The sequence below is a fragment of the Colias croceus genome, chromosome 9 (genome assembly GCF_905220415.1).
Source record: "Colias croceus chromosome 9, ilColCroc2.1".
NCBI classification, from domain to species: Eukaryota; Metazoa; Arthropoda; class Insecta; order Lepidoptera; family Pieridae; genus Colias; species Colias croceus.
In genome coordinates, this window is record NC_059545.1 from 9,760,198 (window position 1) to 9,770,405 (window position 10,208).

Below are 10,208 nucleotides of genomic sequence, written 5' to 3' on the forward strand. Positions count from 1 at the left end.
CTCTACATCATAATTATGAAAATTGAAAATGTATCTGTCAGTCATCTTGTTGAATCTGCTATTTGATTGAATGACTAGCGCCTTCATTGAATGACGACGAATAGAAAGCGTTGAATTTACGTATTTATAACAACAAATGTAGATAAAACCACTTGGATTCAGAAAAAAAAACATACAATTATTTTGTACTTTACCTCGCATGTATACAACTATACAGGGTTACTTGTAAAACACCAGCAACCTCGCAGGACAAGATAGCTAACATCATAAGTAACAACATTTGTTCTACGACTTTTGGCATATCGCAATAAATTATTTTTAAATGATTTTTTAAGCTTTTATTGAACTCTCCTAACATTTGTAAGTCTATGTTCTATTAATTATCGAAAGGACGACGCGACGCCCCCTTCCCCCTCTCGTTCGCTTCTTGTTTACGTAATTTTTGTGATGCGCGTAGAGTTTATAGTATTCAGATGGAAAATGAAATGAATATTTATTTTTGTATGAAAATAAAATCTAACCAATTATCAAAAGTCGTAGAACAAATGTTGTTACTTATGATGTTAGCTATCTTGTCCTGCGAGGTTGCTGGTGTTTTACAAGTAACCCTGTATATACTGCACATTGTAATGTTAAATGGTGGGGTACAATAATTGGTTAAATAAATAAATAAACTATTATTATTATTTCTTCTCAAAAAAAAATTGTTACGTGTGTATGTTGAATACACAGATATATTATGTTCACAATACCTAAAATATAGTATGTATAGGACCTACTTAACATATCCTTCAATTTAATACCGATTTAGTTTGCTTTGAAATAACTACGAAATTAATATCCGCTCTTTGATAATCTTCTCATCATACACAGAGATTACATTAAATATTCAACTCACAGTATTTTACCATTAATAAAATATTTTATTACGATAAGTCAAGCTTTCTAGAATATAGTCTTATTAAAATAAAACATTTTTATATTTTTTTTTTTTCATAAATTATTTACCATCTTATTAATATATAAAAGTAGATTTTATTCTTAGGGCTGATTTTTCAATCGTTGGTTAAAACTTATTCATCGAATAACGTATTAAATTACCATTTCAAAAATATATTCTTATTGCCCGTATTTGACAGTTTACAGGTGACATTTTAAAATGTTCGTGTAATACTTTAATGGACGGATAAATTTTAACCAAGGATTGAAAAATCGGCCCTAAGTGTTTTAAAATTAGTAGGTATAATTAACCAATAAAATATTCTTACCACAAAACGTAACCACTAACTAGCAATAACTTTCCTCACAACTATATTGAATTATTTAATCACGTGGCAACCCTACGAAGTCGAGGGTTGACCGAATTCAGAAATCAATTAGCACTCAACCGGCTTCATGTTTGTTTCTGCATATCGCTGGGTAATTTCCAACCAATTGTTCTTGTAGACCGGGCTTAAGGCTTGTGAGAACGGAATCTTACAGTCAGATGAATACAGATAATACAAGCTGTGCCCCGCGATTTTACCCGCAGTGCTCCGCTCGTGTTGGTTTTATCGTCTATATAGCCTATAGCCTTCCCCGATTAATGGGCTATCCAACACCGAAAGAATTTTTATAATCGGACTAGTAGTTCTTGAGATAAGCGCGTTCAAACAAACTCTTCAGCTTTATAATATTAGTAAAGACTAACTGTAAATTAGTTAAAAAGCTGTTGTTCGTTTATCATTTAATTTTGAAATTGATTATTTTCCTTTAATGAATTATGAGTAAAACACTGACCAATATGAACACTGAATATTAAAATGTTTTATTCCGGAAAAGGGCATAATGCGGAAAATTTAATTTATATCCAATTCGCTTCATTCTGGATTCCATCAAAGCCCTTTGGTGTGAAACTATTGCAATATTTTCGGGCTCCTCAATACATTTAATGCTTTCATCTTTAATTATAAAACAGTCATTTTATTATTCAATACAATAATCCAATTTTCAAGATGGATGTCTAACAATAAGCAAGGAAAGAAAAAGTATTATTTAGGGTGGTCGTCTCTATTGTATTTATATTTGAATTTTCAGAGTCAGACCTACATCTTTCACTCTATATACCTACATACTATAAGCTGAATAGTTGGTTTGTTTGATCGTGTTTATCTCAGGAACTGCTGATCCAATTTTGTCAGAACGTGTACGTGATCCCAGAGGAGATTAAAGGCTATATCCGTATATATAATCAGCACGATGTGCTCACTAGTTTAGGAATTGCACCGCAAATGTTTGTTTTGGTAAATAGTTTTTAAGGCTGTTTAAGTGTCAATTTCAATTTGTGAACCAAAAAATATATATATATATATATATAATTATATCACTACCTAAATATATCAAAAAATCAAACACGCTTCCGATTTACAATGTTATAAAGGATAACATGAACCCTTTACAAACATACAATTATGCTAATCTCCTCAGCGAATACGCCTACATACATCATGTCATACAATTAAATAAGGCAGTTAAAACATTTAAAATGGCAACATTCTCCATTAACACGTCACTGGGATGTTTCAGCATCAAAGCGACACTTTACTATACCCACATATTCCCACTTTGAAATTTAATTACCCACTAAACAAAACAACACCTTATTCCATTACATTAGAGTCACTTTTCTGTTGATACAAGCGCTTGTTCAACTCGCCAGTTAAAACTACAGGTTTTATGCGGGCAAATATGCATTCTATTCCTGAGAGATAAAGTTCAATCTCTAATGGAAATTTACTCTGGAATGAAAATATAAGTGCCTTTAAATTATTGGCGCCAGTATGTACATAGGGGTTTAATGAGACAAATTAGGTTCCTCTTTTTATTTTTATGCTCGTTTTCGAAGCTTAGATAACTTGCAGTTAGTTTAAAGTAAAGTTAATGTAAGTCGAATATAATTATAAATGTAATAGGTATGATTTCTTAAAGTAAATAATTATTCAAAGAAAATCCATACTAATATTATAAATGCGAAAGTAACTCTGTCTGTCTGTCTGTTACTCAATCACTACTAAACCAATTTGCATGAAATTTGGTATGGAGATATTTTGATACCCGAGAAAGGACATAGGCTACCTTTTATTGCGAAATATGTACCACGGGCGAAGCCGAGGCGGACCTCTAGTCCTACTAATATTTTAAATGCGAAAGTTTGTATGGATGTATGGATGTATCGATGTTTGTTACTCTTTCACGTAAAAACTACTGAACCGATTACAATGAAATTTAGCACACATATAGAGGGTAACTTGGATTAACAGTTTTTATCCCGGAAATCCCACGGGAACGGGAACTATGCGGGTTTTCCTTTGCAAACGCGGGCGAAGCCGCGGGCGGAAATCTTGTAGTATATAAATAGATAATACATAATACCATCATAATACCAATATTCAGTGAAGAAAAATCAAAGTAGTTAAGTATTTGTTCAATTAAGCTTCCGGAAAATATGGATAGATTTGTATAGGATTTTTCCCGAAGGATAGACGAGATTCTTTGACAACAAACAGGTAGGGTTTCGTATCGAAAGAGTAAAATTGTAAGTATAGCGGAAATAATTAGCACATGGCATTTGACACAAAGTTCATTGACGTAACTAGGTACCTATACTTAGTGAGTGTAAATCTATACTATAGTAGAGCCATTTTAATAGGCAACATTTGACAGTTCAACAAAATTCAACAACGTAACCTAGTAACGACGACATAGAATAACATGATATTTCGTTTTGTTAGAACTGCACATTTGCTTAACTTTTTTAAATTACGATTACATATTTATAATAATAATGACCAATACAAGTAATTTTTAGATTTCATTTTACTGATAAACCATTCTAAACATAATAAACTATTTCTGAATTGAAGAACTGACGTCGCTACAATTTTGTGTCAATAAACCTTTTTTCTTTTTAAATACCAGAGATGTTACTCTAAAAATCGAAATCTGACATCTAGAATCGAATGCATTGATTACTTGTGAATAAAAATCATCATAAATTAATAAATTCGATTGACAAATGTTTCAAATCCGTATCGATTATTTCACTTTAATCGATGTTTTTATGCAAGTTACATCTCTTCGAAGATAAAATTGATAGATGTCAAATGTTGCCTATTAAATTGGCTCGACTATAAGTGCTGATTTACACAGGGTCAGTAGACAAGTCAGTCGCGGCGCCGAAATTCGGCGCCGCGACTGACTTTAACTGTTTACATAGGCTTCAAGCCTCTGTACTGACTTCAAATCTGTTTACACAGGGTTTTTTTACGGGTCAGCACTGATTTGCCTCGAATTTGTAGTCAGTTACTGACACTGTGTAAATCAGCACTAATATTATAAAGAGGAAAGGTTTGTATGTATGTATGGTTTTCACGCATAAACTACTGGACCGATTTCAAAAATTCTTTCACCATTAGAAAGCTGCATCTTCACTGAGCAACATAGGCTAGGTTTTATCCCGGAAATTCCACGGGAACGGAAACTATATGCGGGTTATTCTTTGAAAACGCGGGCGAGGCCGCAGGCGGAAAGCTAGTATTATCTAAATCAAGATAATTATATTTTAAACATTGTCTCATCATATATTATATGAACCATATTGTCAATATGAAATATAATATGAGTGTAATATATCAACGTTAATCAAACGTTCACGCTCTGTTTCGTGTACTTTGATGTTCATGTACACGGTAATGAGAGATATTAATTATGTACAATAATAATTTGTTACTGGTTTGTGAGAAGGTATCTACGAAATTACTATATTGTTATATGGTCTGTGGGTTTTGTAAACTCGTGCTTTGTAGAGACTTTATTTGTTCGTTATTTCCATGAGATACCTAGGTATTATCAATGACCTATTATACTAGTAGACGTGGCATACGCCAACATCATTGCACTAAAAAACAGCGTAATTAATACATACCTACTTACTAACGCATTATCACCAATACAGTTGTTCTCTCTTTCACTCTCACGCACGAGACATAATACATAAACAACTGCCGATTAAAATACAAAAAGAACGTCCAGCCACGACGCTGAATGGTGCGTGACTAAGTGAAACTCGGGCACTTACCTGAGTTTTTTCTTGCCAAAATAGAGAGCGGGTAACGTATCTAGCTCTTTTATATATCATAGGGTATTATTTATATTTTATAATATACTGCCTTTAAATGTATTGTTTAAATAACCTCTATTTTACGACCGATTTCAATATTTCTTATTTGGAATTTGGATGTGTTCTTTGCTGTCAGGAGAAGGATCTTACGACAGAAAACCTAAGAACATAAGGGGCCATCCATTAATCACGTGATGTTTTTTTTGGTATTTTTTGACCCCCCTCCCTCTTGGTGATACGTGGTGAGGTTTAAGACTACCCCTCCCCCCTCCCCCCTATATCACGTGTATTTTTTCGTACCTGCAAAGAATCAATTTTTTATTTATAAAAAAATACTGGTATAAGTATCATCTAATTTTATTTTTAAGACTACTATAGTAAACGTTCAGAGGTAGACAGAAAGATTGCAGTTTGCTTTTGAATGACATAAAAATAATGAAAGAAATGCGAAAAAGTTGTACGCGTTTGATTAAAAATAAATACATGTAACGCAGCTTTTCGGTTGAGTATCGCGCGTTTGCCGAAATTGATATTTCGTGATGTTTTGATGGACCCCTCCCCCCCCTTTCGAGCCTCACGTGATTAATGGACAACCCCTAAACTACTGCGTTATTTGGAATGGAATTTCCACTTCTAAATTATTAATAAGATTTGAAGTACCTAGTTATTTTTAAAGTGAAACTTTTATTACATCGTCTCAAACTTTTTGGTCTGTGTAGCGCATGTCGCGTGACGATACGTACGATAATTATCGTACAAATACGATAATTTTTAGTTATTGTCTATAGTGTGAAAAAAAGTTCCACTTTTACCGTGGTTCCATAAAACCACACAACATTTTTTCTTTGTATCGATTCTATACGATTCGAATAAACTACTCGACCCGTTTAAAATTTTCTATGACCACCGAATAACACGGCTATTTTATCCCTTTTCGCGGGCAAGAACCAAGCGTTTACTATTGAATATTTTACAAAGTTTTCACAAGAACATCAAAACAACCTTCTTCAGTGTTAATGTAATTGCCTGAGGTTAATCTTCAATTAAAGCTGCCGAGAGCAAGCCTTTTTATTTGTTGCGCATAAATTCTGTTCGTTGTTGGATTCCGTTGTATGAATTATTTATGTTTGCGGTTTTTTTTGGATAAATGTGCGTGTTAGATATTATATATGTGTATGTGTGTACCTAGCCAACCATGGCTGGTTATTTAAAATAAAATATGATAAATAAATAAATATTCAAATAGAAAAAAATATCGATAACGATAACGAGGCGGGATTCGAACCCGCGTCTTTCCACCAATCCGGGACGGACGCCTGACCGATTTTCTCATTCTTTAAACAATATGTAAGTATACCTATTTTATTTTTATACAGCATTCAAATGCGTTTTTAGGCGCGTGTGATTTTATCTAATGGTTTAGAAACTAGAATGCTTACCTACTAATTTTACGAAGCCATAGTTAATTAGTTTGCTAATTAGTAATTACTATTTCTACTATTGGAAAACAATTTCTCAAGGGGCATTAAAGTAGTGACTACTTACGTATAATTTAGCTTTATATAGATATGAGTTCGTTATTACCATTTTTACCCACGCCATATAAAAAATTGATTGCTTTATAAAAATGGATATTTCCTTGAAAATTTAATAATCATCTACATAAATATGCGGAAATGAGAATCAGAACCGAATAATGAGCGAACTTAGCATAAAGATTCGGATACTCGATTGATCAAAGCTTTGCACTTGAAATAATCTCTTAATCCTGAGTACCGTCAGCAAAATAAAATATTTCAAAATTACATTTATTTATATTCTTTGCTGCATAAATTAATTGCATAACATTGATAATCGAATAACTGTATAGGGATAAAGTGTATTTAAATTTCTGTTTTGCTGTCTGTACTTCAGTCTGGATAGATCAAGGGTCAGCGCATAGAATCAAAGTAAAGCTCTATGATTAAATTCCGCTGGCATAGACCACCAAAGGTCATTTCAACTGTAAAATTGAGGTATGGTATGAGTTACAAGTACCTAAGTAGGTACGTTAAGTTTTTAATTTTTATTGTTTTTCTGACATGCCTCTGTCACCTATACTATGTTTACAAATAATTTAAATTTAAAATTAATGTTATATCATTACGTATCACTGACTATATGACCCAAGAAGTAACTTGGCAAATTGGTGTGAAAGGGATAAAAAAACATACAGGCGTCATTCAACGTCATATTTTCTTGTTACAAGTCAATGGTCATAATGCAATCTCCATTGTATTAGATATAAGCTTCTTGATAAGACCCGATGACCATTTGTATAATGAAAATTCTAGAATATGTACGAGAAAACAATTCATTTAGAAACGAAGCTTCTTTTGACTTTTCTTCAACGACGTGGATGAGGACTATTACTTACTATATATTATTACGAACTATCCCAAATTAAGTATTTTTTCTTTTATAATCAGTATCAAAAACACTTCTAGTTATAGGATAATATAAAAAAGTTCATAACTTGTGCCAACAAAAGGTTAAAAGACAGAGAATAACCACTCCAAGCTCTTCCTTTGCTCTACGATTTATTATTGTCTCTGTTGCACGATACAAACTTATTGCTTTACACACTACTTTACATTATTTGACTAGATATTCAATTTAAACTTTATTAATATACATTTATATTTGAATTTAATGTATTTTATATTTCACTTCACCGTTTCATTTATTTAATTGGCACTGAAACAAAAATACAATCGAATAAAAATGAAACGGTGGCTCGTCAGGCGTCCGCCCCGGATTGGTGTGAAAGAAGGTTTGAATCCCACCTCATGATCGATTTTTTTCTATTCTTTATAAATTTTTATTTATAAAACATTTCAATACCATAAAACCAAAAATATCAAATTCAAAAATAAACAGGTGAAAATAATAATGTCAAAAAGGTGAAAGTGATTTCCAATGACCAAACCGCAAAACGTATGTAACTAGCAAGGCAAAATGTAGTAGAAAAGCTTGCCTTTCATCTGAAATATCCTTTAGTACCTAGTGTCCAGTATTTGCTGTCATTTCAACAACAGCGCTGATTTCCAGCAGTCAAAATATGGCGTGTGTGCCACAAACTTTGCTTATAATATAATGGAAGCATATAATTTATAAATAGGTACCTATAAAGAACAATATTCTTACATCGTAAAACACTTGTTCAAACAATGACTTAAATAAATTGAATAAAATAACTATATTTCGTCAACTGAAATATCGGTTCCATGGTGTAATGGTTAGCACTCTGGACTTTGAATCCAGCGATCCGAGTTCAAATCTCGGTGGAACCTGATTTTTGAGTCAGTATTTACTAAAAAAATATAAAAAAGATATTTAAGTAACATAATTTTCAGCTTTATGCGATTTTTATTCCAGCATTAAATTAATATTGACCAATTGTTAAGAATTAAATATAATAATATATTATATTATACGTATATCTACAGCCTATTTAATATTTTGTAGAATAAACTAAAATGTACATATATATTAATTCACGCGCTTGGTTGATTAAAATTGTTATTGGGAATAGGGCTTAGATCATTAATGATCTAAGGATTAAGGAATAGGGATAGCGAGATATTAAAAAAAAAAGACGTGTGGCACTCGGGGACTGCCGCGGTAAAGCTATTGCATAGCATGCCTTCAAGCCATTAGCCACACCTCCGAGCCCGTCGGAGTGGAGAGCGTGAGGTTTTTTCGTTACGGAATTTCTCGATTCGGTCCCCGCGCTCAAGGCCCAAGATAGAAGCTATGTAATAGCTTAAAAAAATTCTGAATATTTAAACCAATATTATAACCACTCATTAAGCGCATGATGGGTTGATAATACTTGATGGGTGGATAATTGGTGGATAATTTTGATAATCCCGCCAAATATCAGCTCAACGACGTTATAACCCGTTCATATCGATGCTTTACAGCCAATAAAGGATAACCGTCACCTATAAAATTGTTCATGAGAGTGGTTTAAAGTGAAAAATATAAAAAAAAAATTCATAAAAAAAATTGTATAGACCCCAAAAAGCTGGAGATGTATACAATATAGCATTGAATTTAGTACTTATTAAATGACGTTTTTATTTTTCCATTATTTAGCGCAAAATACAATTTACTGTCGCTTATCCTCAAATGGTTTTTATTTTGTAAACAGGAAAAATGGCATAAGTGTAAATACTTGAATTTTTTGCTTGAGCATAAATGACGTAATTCTCATTTAAATGTTATATACATCGAAGAAAAATGTCACAAGCAAAAGTTTTAGGGAAAAAATATAGGTAAATACTGTGTAAGGAGCTACCGAATAAAAATTAACAGTATGCAAAACTGTATAAAGTTAAATTTTTTAACGGAAATATTTTGCATAAGATACTGAAACTTGCTTTGCCCCAAATTTTGCTTTAGGGATGTAAATAATTAGAAGACATCAATATTTATCAAATCAGTCTTTATTTGACGTATTAATAGCACATAACATAAGCGTCACAAAATCAAAAACAAAATAAAAAAGCATCTCCGACGAATGGCTCTTACATAGCCGGGCTCAAATTAACTTAAAAATAACAAAGGTAATTTTTTTTTTTATGTCAGAGCAAGCAAAGGAGCAGGTGGGCCACCTGATGTTAAGTGGTCACCACCGCCCATAAACACTTGTAACACAAGGAGTGTTACAGGTGCTTTGCCGGCCTTTAATGTACAAATAAGCTCTTTTCTTGAAGGCCCCAATGTCGTAGTTGTTCGGGAACACCGCAGGTGGCAGATCGTTCCACAGTTTCACCGTACGCGGAAGGAAGTTACGGGTAAAGCGGACAGTGGTGTGTGGTGGACAATTCCTCAGAGCACTCCCCGTAGTAGATTCTGTACAGTATACAGAGAGACGCAACGTCTCTCCGCACTGACAGTGGATCGAGCCTATCGGAAAGCCTACGGTCATCGACAATTCGAGCTGCTCGACGTTGGATGCGGTCAAGTGGAAGGAGTTGATACTGTGGGGCTCCGGCCCAGAGAT

The 10,208-nt window shown here is 33.1% G+C and overlaps 1 non-coding gene across 1 annotated transcript; it reads left to right on the forward strand.

Annotated features, from left to right (window-relative positions):
- The first annotated feature begins 8,418 nt into the window (after positions 1–8,418).
- On the forward strand, positions 8,419–8,490 carry Trnaq-uug. Its single transcript has one exon. It is a non-coding gene; the product is annotated as a tRNA-Gln (tRNA).
- The last annotated feature ends 1,718 nt before the right edge of the window (positions 8,491–10,208 follow it).